General features: G+C 39.4%; 1 protein-coding gene and 1 long non-coding RNA gene across 19 annotated transcripts in view; both read left to right on the top strand.

Moving 5' to 3' along the window:
- LOC137481099 (uncharacterized) overlaps positions 1–15,000 on the top strand; it is a 340,016-nt gene that overhangs the window by 69,915 nt on the left and 255,101 nt on the right. The window lies entirely within an intron of this gene.
- ZNF536 (zinc finger protein 536) overlaps positions 1–15,000 on the top strand; it is a 346,433-nt gene that overhangs the window by 120,576 nt on the left and 210,857 nt on the right. Inside the window, exon 1 of one of the 18 annotated variants that reach the window (XM_068202576.1) lies at positions 9,678–9,792. The exons of the other annotated variants lie outside the window; for them this stretch is intronic. The gene's annotated coding sequence lies outside the window, so the exon portion shown is untranslated. Of the gene's footprint in view, positions 1–9,677; positions 9,793–15,000 lie in introns of those variants that run through there. 18 annotated transcript variants of the gene reach the window in all.

Raw genomic sequence — 15,000 nt, 5'->3', positions numbered from 1 at the left:
ATGTGCAAGAAACCAGCCTACCTGGCTCCTGAAAAAGATGCATGGAAAGGATAGCAAACCCCAGGTGTTTAATTTGATTCTTAACTACGTGGTCAAAGGTGGTGCTGCGAAAGCTGTATATTCAGTGGGGTTCAGTCCAGGGGATCTTCCTCCTGCAAAACCCACTTGGCTTCCCAGCCTGACTCGACTACCCCATCACTGTGAGTGACGTTCTAGGGAAAAAAAGAGGTGTCAAGCTCAAGTAATCAGGCTGCCTTTAATGATCTGTACAGCTGTCTCTGTCTCCTCTCTGCACAGCTTCTAGATTAGATGCAGGGTACGTGTGTCTGTCCCACACCTCCCCATGCTGCTCTCTCTCTCACTGCATCAAAGCTCACAGGGAGGAAACTGAACCTGTCTGACCATTCTACTGGTGCTTTCCCCACAGGGTTTTGATGAATTTGCATTAGGTGATTATCCCCTCATGCATGTCTTGGAAAGGCAGGTAACTCCACATTATCAGTTTTCCATCTGTAGCATGTGGATAATGATACTTTTCTGCCTCACATGGGTGTTGTGAGCACTAATTAGTTAATGTCTTTTCAGCACTTTTATCATAGAAATACTAAGCAGTTGTTGCTATAATTATTATTTCTTATTATTTTGTTGTTCTTCAAACAAGGGATTTTGAGCACTCATCTATGTCTAAGTGTTTGAAGGTATAACTTCCTATATATTAGGTGACAGTGGTGTGGTAATGCCATAAGTTCACAAATCCACCCCAGCTGAAGCAGTGTTTTCTTTAAAAATATTCCTCTGAAGCAACAAGGTCATGCCACGAAATACCGTGTCTGTGATATAATAAGGTATAACATGGTCTACGTTAGCTGAATACTAGTGCATGCTTTGGGTGTGCTGTGAGCACTGGAAAGAGCTCAGTTGGCTACAGGGAATGTGGCTTTGGACGTCAGTGGCTGAACCACAGCAGTGGCAGTTCAGCAATGCAATATTTCCTGAGCTTGTGCCAGAATCTCTGGACTTCTGCAGAATTTTCGGTTCTTTCAACCCCCTAATTTAAGTAAAACTCTAAAAGAAAAAAGAAATAAACAACAAAACCCCAAACAACTTAAGCAAAACCTATCACACGTTCACATGAAATCATCACATTCCCTGTGCTTCAGTATGGAAAGCATGGGTTTACCAAGAGTCATGCAGGAGGTGGTGAGCCCTGTCAGAATAATGCTTCCTCAGCTAAAGAATCCAGCCCCAAGATTCCCTTGGCCCTGGGATTTTCTAAAACCAAGAGATTGCCTTATTCTCTGTATGACATAATTTTTAGGCCTGGAAATCCTGCTTTTTGGACAAATAACTGAAACACATTTTTTTTTTTTCTCAGAGAAGGGGAATTCTGATGTATGAAAGCTTCTTTTTGCAGATCAAGGGCCTAGTTTCTGTAGCAGATTCCTTTTCCTTTCTCCTACTGTGGAACCTTTTCCATACGGTCGGAGGACAATATAGAAGGCTAATGGCATGAAGGATTCAATTTCCCAGGTGGAAAACACAGGCATAGGAGTGAAATTCTTATTATGTACAGCCAGTTGGAATTGGATGCAGAACAAAGCAGATCCCTGGCAAGCATCTGAAGAACTGATTGATGATGGAGCACTGTGAGGGGAAGGAGTAGAGGCTGGCAGGTAGGGATGGGAGGGTTGGGAACTATGGGAAGCTGCAAATCATCACCTCTGGTCCACAAAGAGCAGGAAAAAGGAATGCAGCTCAAGTCTTTAGCCTTCATTTTCTTGGAGCCTCTTAAGGACCCATGAAAGCATGGCTGTAATTGGATTAGAGTTGGTGTGGGGGCACAAAGCCCCTTTGCAGATGTCCTTGCCTTGCTGTCTGCTTCCCTTGTGGAGCAGCAGGAATTGTGCTGGTGAGGAGAGGCCCTTGTGCTAGGCTGTAGCTTTACAGAGGGGCTCCCCTGTGCCACATCCAGCAGGATTCCTGCTCCATGACCACACGTGCAGCTGAAGCCACCAGCTCATCCCAGAGCAAGCTCTCAGCTGTGTGGTGACACAGGGCAGGGGGAATGAGGAGCTTGGGCTTGAGCAAGGTGTGCAGGTCTTTCAGTGATGTTTTGGATGCAGGGCAGGGCTCAATGGGGCAGGCTGGAGAGGGCTGCCAGGTTAGTCCTCTCAGCAGAAGGCAACTGCTGCCCTGCTCAGTTGGGTGGATCCCATAAGGATTTCTTTTGTTTCCAGCCCTTCCCATGGGACTTTCTGTGGGGAAGGTACAATCATCCCCATACAACAAGCTGTCAGCCTTGTGACAGCTATATAGTGCCTGGACTGGTTTGTCTGCAAGTGAGCACTTTCAAGCAAAGTCTGTTTCCAGCTGGGGTCTGGGAGTGACTGTGAAAACAAGAGAACCCTCTTTCGAGGGTTATTTTGAAAATGGCTGTGTTTGTAGAGATAAGATGCCATACATGATGTAGATAAATAATGTAGGAGAACCTTGCAGCTCCTATGTAATCTGGCATGGTTTTCTTACAGTCTTGGAGTCTCTGTTAAAAAATCTTAGGCTTTGGTAAATTTGTCTCTAAAAGTGATTTAAAAGCTACAGTTAGGATGGGGATACTTTTAAGTTAAATGCCTGATTAAATGCAGAGAGGATATGCATTTTCAAAAATTGACAACTGAGGTTTTTTTGTGGTTGCCTGTGCTTACATACTCACTGCTGTATTTTATGGCTTGCACCTGAAGTTACTTATGCATTATGCCCAGCAGCTATATGCATATCCATTTATGTGACCTTGTAATCTGTTTATTAGTGTTTTAGTGCCTTGCTGCTGTTATTTGTATCAGCCTTAGCCACAAGAAGTTAATTTCAGTAGAATTTCATCAACTAAGTTTGAAAGAAGTTCTCTGAAATTTATGAAGCAATGGGAACAGTTAAGTCATGACAGAATTTCTTTCTAACTTCAAGTAAATCACGATGTAAACTAGTGTTTTGTCAATTTTGTTGTTTCGATTTTTTTAAACTTTTATTTTTGTTAAGTGTTAATTTAATGGTTATTTTTATAATGTGTTTTCAGAAAGACAAAGTTTATAGAGATGTGTCATGTTAGTAAATCAACAGATATCTCTGCAGGGAAAGAATTTCTACCTTTTAGAGGAAACAAGTCCTTTTTCTGGTCCCAAAATCTTATCTGTCTTGGGTGGGTTTTTTTTGGTTTGGTGTTTTTTTGTGTTTTTTTTTTTTTTTTTTTTTTTTTGGTTGGTTGGTTTTTTTTTTCGCTCTACCATATTGACTAGTCTGATAAAACCTATTACATCTCTCTATAACACTTCTCATTCTTAGAACAGACCATCACAGTTTCAACAGCACACCTATTACATACTATAAACAATTTTATTTAATTCATGTCAGAATTGAATGCTATTTTTAGAAATAAATGTATGAGTGGATTATCTGGAGAGAAGTTTTCAGTACCTGTGACTGTGTCATATTAAACTTGTTAAGAGGCCATTGTCAGTACTTCTTTTTGTGACTGCAACTTGGTGTTGTGTTATAAATAAGTATAAATAAAAAGCCAACCTTCCAATGTGTTTCCAACTGATAGCTTAAGATTCTGTGTGTCTGTACCATAAAGTAAACGATCATCCTATTGGAAAACAAAACTCCATTAATTGAGCATGCACGTGTATATTTTTATAATGTTTTTACAGTTTTAGGAAGGGACAAATCCCATGGTGTCATCCATGAACATAGCTGAAGTAACAGTGGCCCACTTTTAGCTTGAGCAAGAAGCACTGTAATAGACTGGGTTGCTGTTATAGAAAGTTTATTGTTATTGGTATATAAACTAGCTGGGGGCTTAAACACGGAGCAGCTGGGTAATTTAGCTAGCTCCTGGATCCAGTTAAAAAAAATCTATGTTCTGTCCACAGTAGGGGAATGGTCATAGCTGAGAAACTGCTCTGTATTAGATTGTACCACACCTGTGGTGTGTTCACCATCGTGAGCTGTGTAGCTGGAGAAGACATTAAATCCCCTCATTACTGCCTTGCATAAGACAGACACTTCAAGCAGTTGCACGTTTATCTGCGGTTACCAGTTAAAGTAATTAAAAAGCAACCAGGGCTCGTTCACTCGATTGGGTGTTTTCAGGATTTTGGTGTGCATTGTGATTAACAACAGTATGTCTTTGATTAGGGAGATGACATTTTTGGGGAAGACTTACCCTTTCTGATGTTTCAGTTCACTGGGTAAATCTGAGGTGACAGGTATGTTGTTAGCCCTCTCACCCTTTGTTGGGAAAGCTAAGCTTGTGAAACTGGAACTAAATTCTATTTTTTTTCCTTTTAATTTGAGAAAGAAATGCACCATTAACACTTCGGGTTCTAGCCAAGCTCATGCTCTGACAGCAACTACAGTCATCTGATGGAGTAAATTGTTTGGAAAACTCTTTATCATTAATGTTTCCTATTTCTTTATACCAAGTAAATGAGGGGAAGAAACTTTTGAGTTGTAAGCAGGTAGTAGTACATCGAACTTCCTACCAGTGATGTCCTGGGGTTTTCTGACTGTTTTTTCTTTTTTTTTTTCCCTCTTTATTTCACTTTTTCAAATTATCACACTTGTTGCTACTGACTAAATAAAACCTTAATAGTTTCTTTAAACCCCTAAGCAAACTCAGCCTGTTGTGTGGTTTCACAGAAGTCAAGGGAGCCAAGTTGTTTGATTTCTCTGTTGAGAAACATAAATGCTTTTGGGATCAGAGAGCTTCTGTGGACAGGAACTCTTCTCTTCCTTTGTACTAAGAAGTTGTTTTTGTCTTCTTAGCTATCCTGGATCTGAACCTGGCCAACATCAGCCAAGACATTCAGGCACTACCATAATACAACTAAGAATATTAATGGCATTTAACATTGCTTTTTTTTTTCATGAATCAATCAAAGAAGTCAAAGCAGCAGGCACAACTAATACTACTTACAGTTGGATATGGCTACATCTCTCTCATAAAAAGTGTTTTTCTGCAGTATTTAACCATTGTTGGCAACAATCATCAATATTAATCCTTAACAGCAACATGATAACCAAGCCAGCAGATAAAATGGCTGTTAAAAAAGTAGGAAAAAAAGGAATAATAGGATTGTGGAATTTTAATATTCTCCAGCTATTTATTAAAAAGTGCTTATTTTGTATGTGTTTATTTCTAATAATCAACTGTAACATTACTTTGCAAAAAACTGTAATTGCTTCTTAATTTCAAATCCCAGTTCCTTTGTGCAGTATACAAAGGTAGGATATTTCTGTACTTATTGTTCACAGCACTCTGTGTAAAAAATCACGTTCATTTCAAGAAGCTGTTATGGTATTGATTCTGGTAAAGACTTCCATTAACTGACCAATCTAAATCTCATAAGTGATGTCAGGATAGTTATGCATTTGCTTGGTTCAAGTATTCAGCCATTATGTTAGAATGCAGGCAGTGTCTGAATATGGCTGTTAAATTATTTCTAAATACCGAACCAGAACAGCTTAACAGTTCTGCAGTTTGAGACTGACACAAAAATGACAATCTGCCACCTCTTTGTTTTTTAAATATTAACGTTGTATTGGGATAGTATTTTTGGAGTAAAAACCTGTGGCACGAGAGGATAAGTGACATAAACAAAGGCAGCTGGGCTGCATGAAATAATGGAACAATAAGGCCCTTACAGCCGTTCTCATCACTCCAGTATGTTAATTAGCATTCTGTTGTGGCCGCAACACTGAAAACATGTAATCTGTATTGGTGTACTGTACAGCTGTGAACACACATTCTTTTTTGTTAGTCCCTAGAGTTAGCCTTGCCATTGGCATATGTGTGTGGGCCAAAAGTCAAACCAGCACCACTAAAATGCCACGCTATGGAAGCAAGAGAGATTTTCTTTTATTTATTTCCATCGTAACCTGTGATGTAATCTGGTTACACAGCTTCTGTCTCTCTGCTGATTCTTTTGCCTCCTGCATGAGTATATGTTGTGTGTGAATCTGTGTGTGAGTGTGTCTGCACGTCTGTGCAAAGACTGGGTGGATATATGGCCAAACGAATCATCTGAAACAAGTGATTTGGGAAGACAAAATCTGCTGTAAATAAATAAAAGCTTTTTCCTCAGTAGAATAGTTTAAAAAGTCCACCATGAAGAACATTACAGCTGTATTTTATTTTTAATGGGTAAAGCTAGTTTGATATTTTTATTTGCAATTTTATTAAAGAAAAATAGTTCAGAAATCATTGATGCTTCAGTGAATTCAGCTGCACAAACATGGAACACTTGCATTTCTTTTAGCTTTGGAACAAATATGCAAAAAAAAAAATCATTGATAGCAAACCAGAAGGAAGCTGATTAGGGAAGAAAAAGTTTTCAATTTATACTTCCTTTTACAATAAATAATACTAAAGTCAAGATCTCTGCTCACCATGTCCATGTTAAACTTATTTGGCCAAGGGCTGGAGAAGACCACCTGATTTGGTGAGATGGAAATCATCCCTCAGTTGTGGGGATTGGTATTTCTTTGTAGTGCTCCTGTAATTATAAAAATTCTGACCTCTTTTAACACACAGGTATTAACCTAGCAAAGAAGCCTCCCTTTTGGCTTATGGATGGGATTTAAAATTAACAAATAAGTTTTCTGGTTTTCTTCTAAATGTATATTTTGACAGTGAATATTCACTTGTCAAACCTGTTTGCTAGTCTCCATTTATTACTTTGTTGTGATGATCTCTGTACCCACACATGGAAAAAAAGAGGTAGGAAAAATTTTTCTTAGAAAATAACTTTCAGTGCTCTTGGGTGAATGCATCCTTTATCCATACTCAGATGATAAGAGTGAAGGCTTAGCTCATATTTCTGCACTAATCTACTTCAAACCTGATCTTGAAAAATTACCCTCATTGCACAAAGAAAATACAGCATTTAAGTCACCATACTGATCAAATTTGGTTCTGCTTTTTGACTGTGGAGGGAACAAATTGTTTGGTGATTCTGTGATGTGAACCAGCATCCACTAGGGAACTGAGTAAGTTGTTTTTTGTTTTTGTAAACCACTCTCTTTCCCAAGTAGATTGTAACTCTTTTAACGAGACAGATACATTATTAAAGTATCATATGTATGATAAGTATTCAAAGATTTAAAAAAATTAGGCTTAATACTTTATATTGCTCTGGATAGCGTGATTTTAGACTAGGGATACTAAATATTTAGATTTCATGCTTGCATTACTGTTTTTATGGAAATAAAAATCAGGAATGCTGCTTTAAAAATTAAATTTCTACAGAAATAAAATACAGTCTGTCAAAAAGAGAATAAGAAGAACAACAAAAATGTTAGTAGCTGTGTCTGAATTTATCTTTATAGTGGTAAAAGTATATAATTAATAGAAGAATTTTAGCTCCAGATGTGGCTATACTATAATAGAGCCTTATAAATGCTACAGAAAGAAAAATTGCTTGGAACGAATGAGAACCAAATCAAGAGCACACCTGGGTTTGACAAAGATTGCATTTACTGACTGCTGTGCTATCACATTACAGAGAAAGACCAAGTCTTTGGGAGCAGCTGTAGAGAAAGGCCTGGCAAATCTGCATGCAAATAGCAGCACATTGTTAACTTAATCAGATGCCGAGGAAAAGATGTGCCAGACCATGAGGATGATCTATAAACAAGTACAGAGTCCAGAGACATTGTGAGGGCTAGGCAGATTAAAAAGGTATACCACAAGGGTTCTGTCCTTGGGTCAGATTCTTGTCTTTTATGTTGCCTGAAGGTCACTGCCACTCGGGCTAACTTATCACACTGTTTGTTACAGCCCCTTGTAGTAAATTTTGTCAAATAGTACCCGGGTTGTTCTTCTCACGGATATAAATAATTGCATATTATTTTGGGAGTTTGGTAGCTCTTTGTTCCTTGGTGGTAGAGATACGGGTATTATTTTCTGAAGGAACAGTGTGTGATTTCATAACTCTCATTAAATAATATTGCTGTATAAATGTCCCAGTGTAGTGAGATAAGAAATAGCGTGATACACCATATAAAGAGACAAATCTTCCATTAAAAGAAAACCTTTCTTACAAACTGAAGTGCCTTGACAAAAATAGTCTTAAAGACACCTGCTCTTCATATAATTTATTAATATTAGCGGGAATATATGTTTTAAAATCTTCTCTTAGTCTAATATCATAAAAAATAAAGAAGTAATACTATTTAATCACCCACAGCTTAATAGTGCCTTAGTTGTTTACTGCCATTGTACTAATTGCTCTGTACTAATGTGTTTTTGTGTGATTTCCAGTAGTGCTAAAAGAACTGAGATCCATAACCAATTAAATATAGTGTTTTTATGTTAAAAATATATCTGCTGTAGACTAGCAAATGAACAGTGGTATTCTTTTAAAAACAAGAGAGAGTTGGCAGTTGCAAAGCTGCAGAGCACTAGGTATTTTTCATTGCATCTTTTCCACAGTGTCAGTGGAGTAATCTTTATGAATAAGCAAACTGCAGAAAGCTAAGCATTTTATATTATATTACAGGCCAGAATCTCCTCTCACACAGTTATAAATCAGACATAACTTTATTAAAGACAGAGGATTTACACCCACCCAAAAGAGGTGGACTCAGGCCTTTTGTTTCTGCAGATGGCTTTGCTTTTTTTTTTTTTTTTTTGTTTTTCTTCAGAAATGTAACTTTTAAAATATGAAGCACAGATTCTTGTTGCAGAAACTCCCCAGCAGAAATATTTTGGCTGATCCTGCCACATGGCAAACCCCGCACGGGGCCAGCCGTGCTGGGCAGGCAACCCAAGGCCAAGGAAGAGATTTGGGTGCCTGGCTGTGAGAAATGACACTCAGAGACTTGTAGCAGAGGAAGCAGCACCGTTTATAAACCACAGTGTACCCTGCCAGAGGGTTAATTGGGTGACATTGTTGTTGGCTCCAGAAGGAGCTCGCTGCCTGAGACAGGGCACCGCAGCGGGGACTGCGAGGGTGAGCGAGGTGAGGGGAAATTGGACATAATAGCATTAATAATAATAATTAAAGACTAAGAGTAACAAAAGAACGCATAACTAATACACCAGTCTTGCTTTTTATTACAAAATTAATATTCATATGAATGCTATCAGAGTTATTCAGTATTAAACTGGTAAGACAAAAGCCACATTGTAATATATTATACAGTATATTACAAGATGTTTGTTTCTGTGGATTTTGACCAGCTGAAAGCAAACGAGCAGCACTACCAAACAGACTGCTTCCAGGTCTTCAGCACAGAGTCCTCTGTCAGCCTAGGATCCCCCAACCCATAGAAGCAGGAATTCTCTTCACTTTATATGGGGCGAGGTAATGAGATCAATTAGATCCTCATCCATTGAACTGTAGACAGCTGTTGGTGCATAATAATCATCATTAGAGATGGGTGAATGTGGGATACTTGATTTGCCAGACTACCCGCAGGTATTCTAAAAATGCCAAACTTAACTCTTGAGTATTTTGAGTACTTGAGGCCAACATTTTCCCTGAAGTCTCTCGTGGGACTGTTGATCATAAAAGAAGGAAAAGGTACATCTGAGAGCAGGGAGAGCTAGAAGGCTGCCAGTCTGTTTCTCAGGGTCGGAGAAAGTTGAGCGGATAAACCCTGCCAGCTGCTCTGTACTCACCACCCTCTTCAGGGCCACACGGAGCCTGGGAGCAACTCACCCCAGTGTTAGCTGTCCTCCTGATTTCAGCCTCAGCAGCCAGCTCCTTGTTCTGTCTCCGTCAGAGCTTCATGGTGAGAATTGCACCCTTTCTAGGCTTGGCTGCATTCCCTCTCTGTCCAGCCCAGAGTTCAAATGTCACCCGTGAGCAAGGATCCCCCATGCTGGCTGTGTGTCAGTGCAGCCTGTTCCTGTGTTAATGAGGTTAGTCTGATTCTGGTGTTGTATTTTGGAGGATGGGAATGCAGCCTTTCCAGTATTGCAGTTGAAGCCTTTAAACCTCCAACAGGCATCATAAGCACCAGTAGCATGTCCAGCATATTGTCACTGTATTGTGAACTCCACTGGTTGTGGTTATTAATTTCAGACTTTTGTTTGAATCCTCAAACACTACAAGTATTTATTTATATTTATATGTTAAAAATATTATAAAATCCTCTTAACTGATTCTCTTATCAATATACATCCTTGCAGCTCCTATGTTCTGGACTTTTAACCTCTATAACAATTCTTATAACTGAGTCCTTTTTTGAGGTAGTGGGTGCTGGCATTCCAGGGAATATGATATACATTATTACTGTTTAGTTTTGGTTTGGCAGCATAAAATAAAGAGTGGGTATAGACGTGAGCAAAACTTTGGCCCTAATTTGGAAAATAATACTTAGGTGTCCTGCAAGTTGGTGTAAGGATTTATTTGCTAATGTTTGTACAATACTCTGAATGTATAAGTGCTCTATAAGTATTTAGAAATATTAAGTCCAGTCCCCATGCATCACTTATTTATCCTCAATATCTGTACAGGCTGTGGGTTCTGTTATGGAATAGTAGAGCTTAGAAAGGAAGAAAAGGAGACAGATATTATGGTTCTGGCAAGTGGCAAAATAAAGCAACTGGCAAAATGTGCTTTATTCCTCCTGCACACAGATAGTATTTGGGTAGATGGTCACACAGTACCAGTGTGCAAATATTTATCTGTTTGCAAAGAGAATCTCAGCTTTTATTGCCCAATGCTGCAAACCATTATTCTCGTAAACGCCATTGGATTTCTCATATGCATAAAGACTATTTTTAAGACTAAGGGTCTGTGGGAAAAGAATCTAACATATCTTTTTAGATTAAATTCACTGTACTGGTTTTATGGCCTAGCATGTTTTTGGTAGATCAACTAGTTGATTGCACTTGGAGATTCATCTGCAATAGTGGTCTAGTGTGTGCAAGAACAAATTAAGCTTCTGCACTTAAAACACACTGAGCACCCGAGGCAGAGGCTAGATGGCAGGTAATAGGAATCTCTTAGTTCTCTTTGATGGGTGCACTGTCATCATCAGTTTGGTTCTAGCAGCTGCTCCTTTCTTGCCACTTGGTTTTATTTCCTGTTCTCGAATAATCTCTCTCATTCAGAGGAAGTCAAAGACAGCCTCCTTCTTGAAAGCTGGAAAAATGGGATAAAGGAAAGTGATGAAGGAAGACTTCAAGCCAGACATTCTCTCTGTCTGGCATGGCTGAACTGGGGTGCAGATGTTGTCGGATAGATTTCACCATATTTTTCATTAGAGATATATCAATAATGAAGTATCATGAGTTGGAATATCAGTATCATCATGCCAGTGTATTTTGGACTGTGGAATTTCAGTGCATCCATTGAATGCATTGAATCAGAAGACATTTTACCTCTGTGATTCTGGGTTATTTGGGGTGTTCCCAGCCTTGGTGGTGGAAGGCAATATGGAAGCCCCAGCATTCCTGGGACTGCCTAAGAGGGGCTTTGTTCAATGTGAGCAGGGTACTGCCAAACCCTGACCTCATCTCTGCACAAGTGTGTGTGTGTGGCTTTCCACTTTTGGTTTCTAACTCATGCCTAGTTCTTGAAAGTAATCATATTGTGTTTGTGGAAATGAAAAGAGGAAAATCTACATGAGAGAACCAGCAGGGGAATGTGAGATCCTTATGGTTTCTTAACTTCTCTCCAGTGCTGTTGTCTTCAAAATGAAATTTTCTTTCCTTCAACTTTTCTGATTCCTTCTTCTCACTGGGTAGATAGCTGTAAGCCCAACTAAATGTATGTGATGGGTGGCCCCAATATAATTTAGCAGTTATGCTCTGTAAGAACACTTTATAGGAAGAACAGTGATGCACTGCCAGTTCAAACACTACCGTGTTTCTCCTCCCCTCCTATACTGAAAGTTCTAGAATCATGTTTTGGTCACAACAGTCAGCAATTAGGATGAACCAAGCAACATGATAGTTACAACTGATTACAGGTTACAATTACAAAGCTTACCACTGTGAGGAAAATTAATTGGCAATATTTTTAAAGGTTTTTGCCAATGACAAGAATTGAAAGAGCAAAAGTTAGTTTATGTCCTTCCCCCATCCCTCTAGCTCTTCCCAGATAATTCCAGTCATTCATTTCTCCAACTCAGAAACATTTTAAATTATGCTGAAGGGGGAGGTGATCATCACCAAGTAATTATAATTATAATCGGAAGCAAAACTTGAAATGCAGTCTCCCAAGGTGATGCAGTTATTCTTGGGTGTCAAAGCAAATCTCCCTCTTCTCCATGCCCACTGTGTCCACACATGGAAGGCAACTGGACTCTGACCCTAAGTACAGTGGGATATTGTGGTAGACTCCTGGTATCAGAAATGTAGCAGGATGGAAGCAGTTGGAATCTCCCAGTGTCTAGACAAATTAAAACCAAGTGTGTCCTGATTTTATCAGTTGTGGTTGAAATTGGCATTTCTGTGGTCCATAGTCTCTGTTTTTCTGCCAAAAAGGACCCACCTTGTGGTTGAGAGGTTTCTCTCAGGGGATGTTCCAGATTTTGAATATAGCCTGTTCTAAGGTAGAGCAGCATTTATGAAACACGAGATTGAAAAGCACGGTGCCAGTTAAGTCAGAACTCTAAACAGTACTCCTGTCCCAAACAAAACATCTAGAATTCTGTCATTAACTCATGTGCTTATACAAAGATTGCATGATATGAAGTGAACAATTTCCAGCAAAAGAGGCTGACACCTTTTTTAACACTACTGGCCAAATACAGTGTTGAGATAGATGATGTTTATAATCTTGATGGTCTGCAGCCTTTCCTTATTTTTTTGCAAGTAGCCTCCGTCAAGCACAGCTGCCTCATACACCTGTTTTTTTTCTTTTCATAGCATGAGTAATGACTGTGGGGATGCAGCAGCAGAGAGCAGATATAGTGCATTGTGTTTCTGCTACCAAAAGTATCTTTGAACATTATCATGTTGCTTCCCTTGCTGACCTGGAGCTTGGAAGAAGCTAGATTATTATCACTCATCTTGTAAATGTTTTGTTCTACCTCTGGGTACTAATTTGAGGATCTTCACTGCCCTCGAAGTTTCACCCAGGTTGCATCAGGTAAGGTCTCTTAAAGATTCTGCTGGAACAACTTTTAATCTAAGCATTCTTCCTACACATGAAATAGATTTCTTTGCAGCTCTCTGGTCAAAAGAAAGATGCTATCTGACCATGACCATTTCTACACCAAGCTCCCTGAGTTCAAATTCTGTGTGCTCAGCATTCCCTGTAGTCTAAAGCAATGGACATTTTTTTCCATAGCAGCAACACAGACTGAATTCCCATCCATTATCTTCACAAAAAGTGATGGCTCATTTTTCAAAGTACTGATTGGCAAAAATTTTGTGGATGACTGTTTTTGATGATGATTATTTTTGTAGATGGGTTATTTGCTGTGCTCTTCAAGTGCTCCCCAGACTTTGACTCCTGATGTTGTCCAGGCAATTGAGCTGCTATACCACAGCCTGTTTAACTAGTCTCATGGGAAACAGTTTGCCTGCTCACTCACCTAAATTGGTGTTAGTGTAGTGTGTGAAGTGGAAAGACTCCCTTCAGTTAGGGCAGTATGTTCCAGATCACGGATTTTACATTTTGTTTATTTGTTTGTTTGTTTGTTTGTTTTACATGGTTTCTCTGTTTAGAAGCTGTTGTTGCTGGGTGACTGCTGGCATACTGCTGGATAACTTCAGAAGGACATAGCCTGGCTGAATAGATCATGTCACAACTCTAAACATTAGAGGTAGAATTGCAACCGGTTCCTGTTGTTGGCTCTTGTTCTGTCAAGGCTAGAAAAGTGCTCACTGATTTGATAAGCAGTTAAACATCCTCCGAAACAGGAGCATGAAATGGATGGATTTGTACTCCATGAGAGCTCTGTAATGGCAGAAGTGTGCATGATCAGATATTCCTGACCTCTACCAATGGGCTATTGGCCTGTCTGCTACTCCAAGTTTTCTCTGTCATCAGCTGTGCTGCCAGAGCTGCTCTGGCCAGCTCTTCTAAGCCATGGCCAGCTTGCTGGGAGCAGGGAGCTGGGCTCCTCACTGCAGATTTCGAGCAGAATGGCAACTGGCACAAAACTCTTGCTTTGGCACCCTTCAGCCATCCAGGTTCTGTTCTTTATCCCTCTTTTCCCAGTTTTTCTCTTGCCTTGCCAAAGAAATGTGGCACTAGCAGAATCTTCCATTCTGGGCAATTATCTGAGGTATTTTTTGCCAGAAGACCCAGAAATAGGGTTTTTCCTAAAATTAGTTCCAGAAAAGAATCAGAGGAAAGGGAGACAAGAAGATAGATTTGTCAGCTTTGGTGCTGGCACTCTTAGGGCTGTGTTTGCTGGCTCATTTTGTTCACCTTGTGAAATTTCAGGGAAATCCAACAAAGAATTAGCATCTCTTGGGACTTCAATCCCTATTGTATCAACCCAAATGGCTTGCTTTTATCTGGAGAAGCCAAAAATGCTAGCAATAGCTGCTTGCAACAAGTTTCTCTAAAAGCAAACTGGACATGAAGATGGATTTTGGGCATACCTTTTTTTTTTTTTTTTTTTTTTTTTTTTTTTTTTTTTTTTCTGAAACTTGTTTCAGTGAACAAAGGAAATTGAGAGCTTTTTGCTGTTGGAATACTTCCCTGTTTAACTGGGTAAAAAATCCAATTTGATCTGAGGTCCCCTCACAGCCCCATCAGAGCAAACTCACAGAACTGAGGATTTTCTTGCCTGTAAAATTTGAAGAGCTTAAAGCAGAAGTTGTGGATTTTTGCAGAATTTCTTTGGAAGACCAGAATTTCTAGTTAAGTATACATTTAGTATGTTGAATGCATGGTCAACCACAAAACCAGAAAAATGTACATCCTTAGCATCTTTGGGCTGTCTTAAAGAAAACAGTGGGTTGTCCATTTCTTTCTTTTTCTCTTTCTTTTTCTCTTTCTTTTTCTCTTTCTTTCATTCCTTCCTTCCTTC

This window comes from Anomalospiza imberbis, chromosome 12, assembly GCF_031753505.1.
Source record: "Anomalospiza imberbis isolate Cuckoo-Finch-1a 21T00152 chromosome 12, ASM3175350v1, whole genome shotgun sequence".
Taxonomy (NCBI): domain Eukaryota; kingdom Metazoa; phylum Chordata; class Aves; order Passeriformes; family Viduidae; genus Anomalospiza; species Anomalospiza imberbis.
The sequence above is the reverse complement of the archived record's forward strand: the minus strand, read 5'-3'. Positions and strand labels throughout refer to the sequence as shown.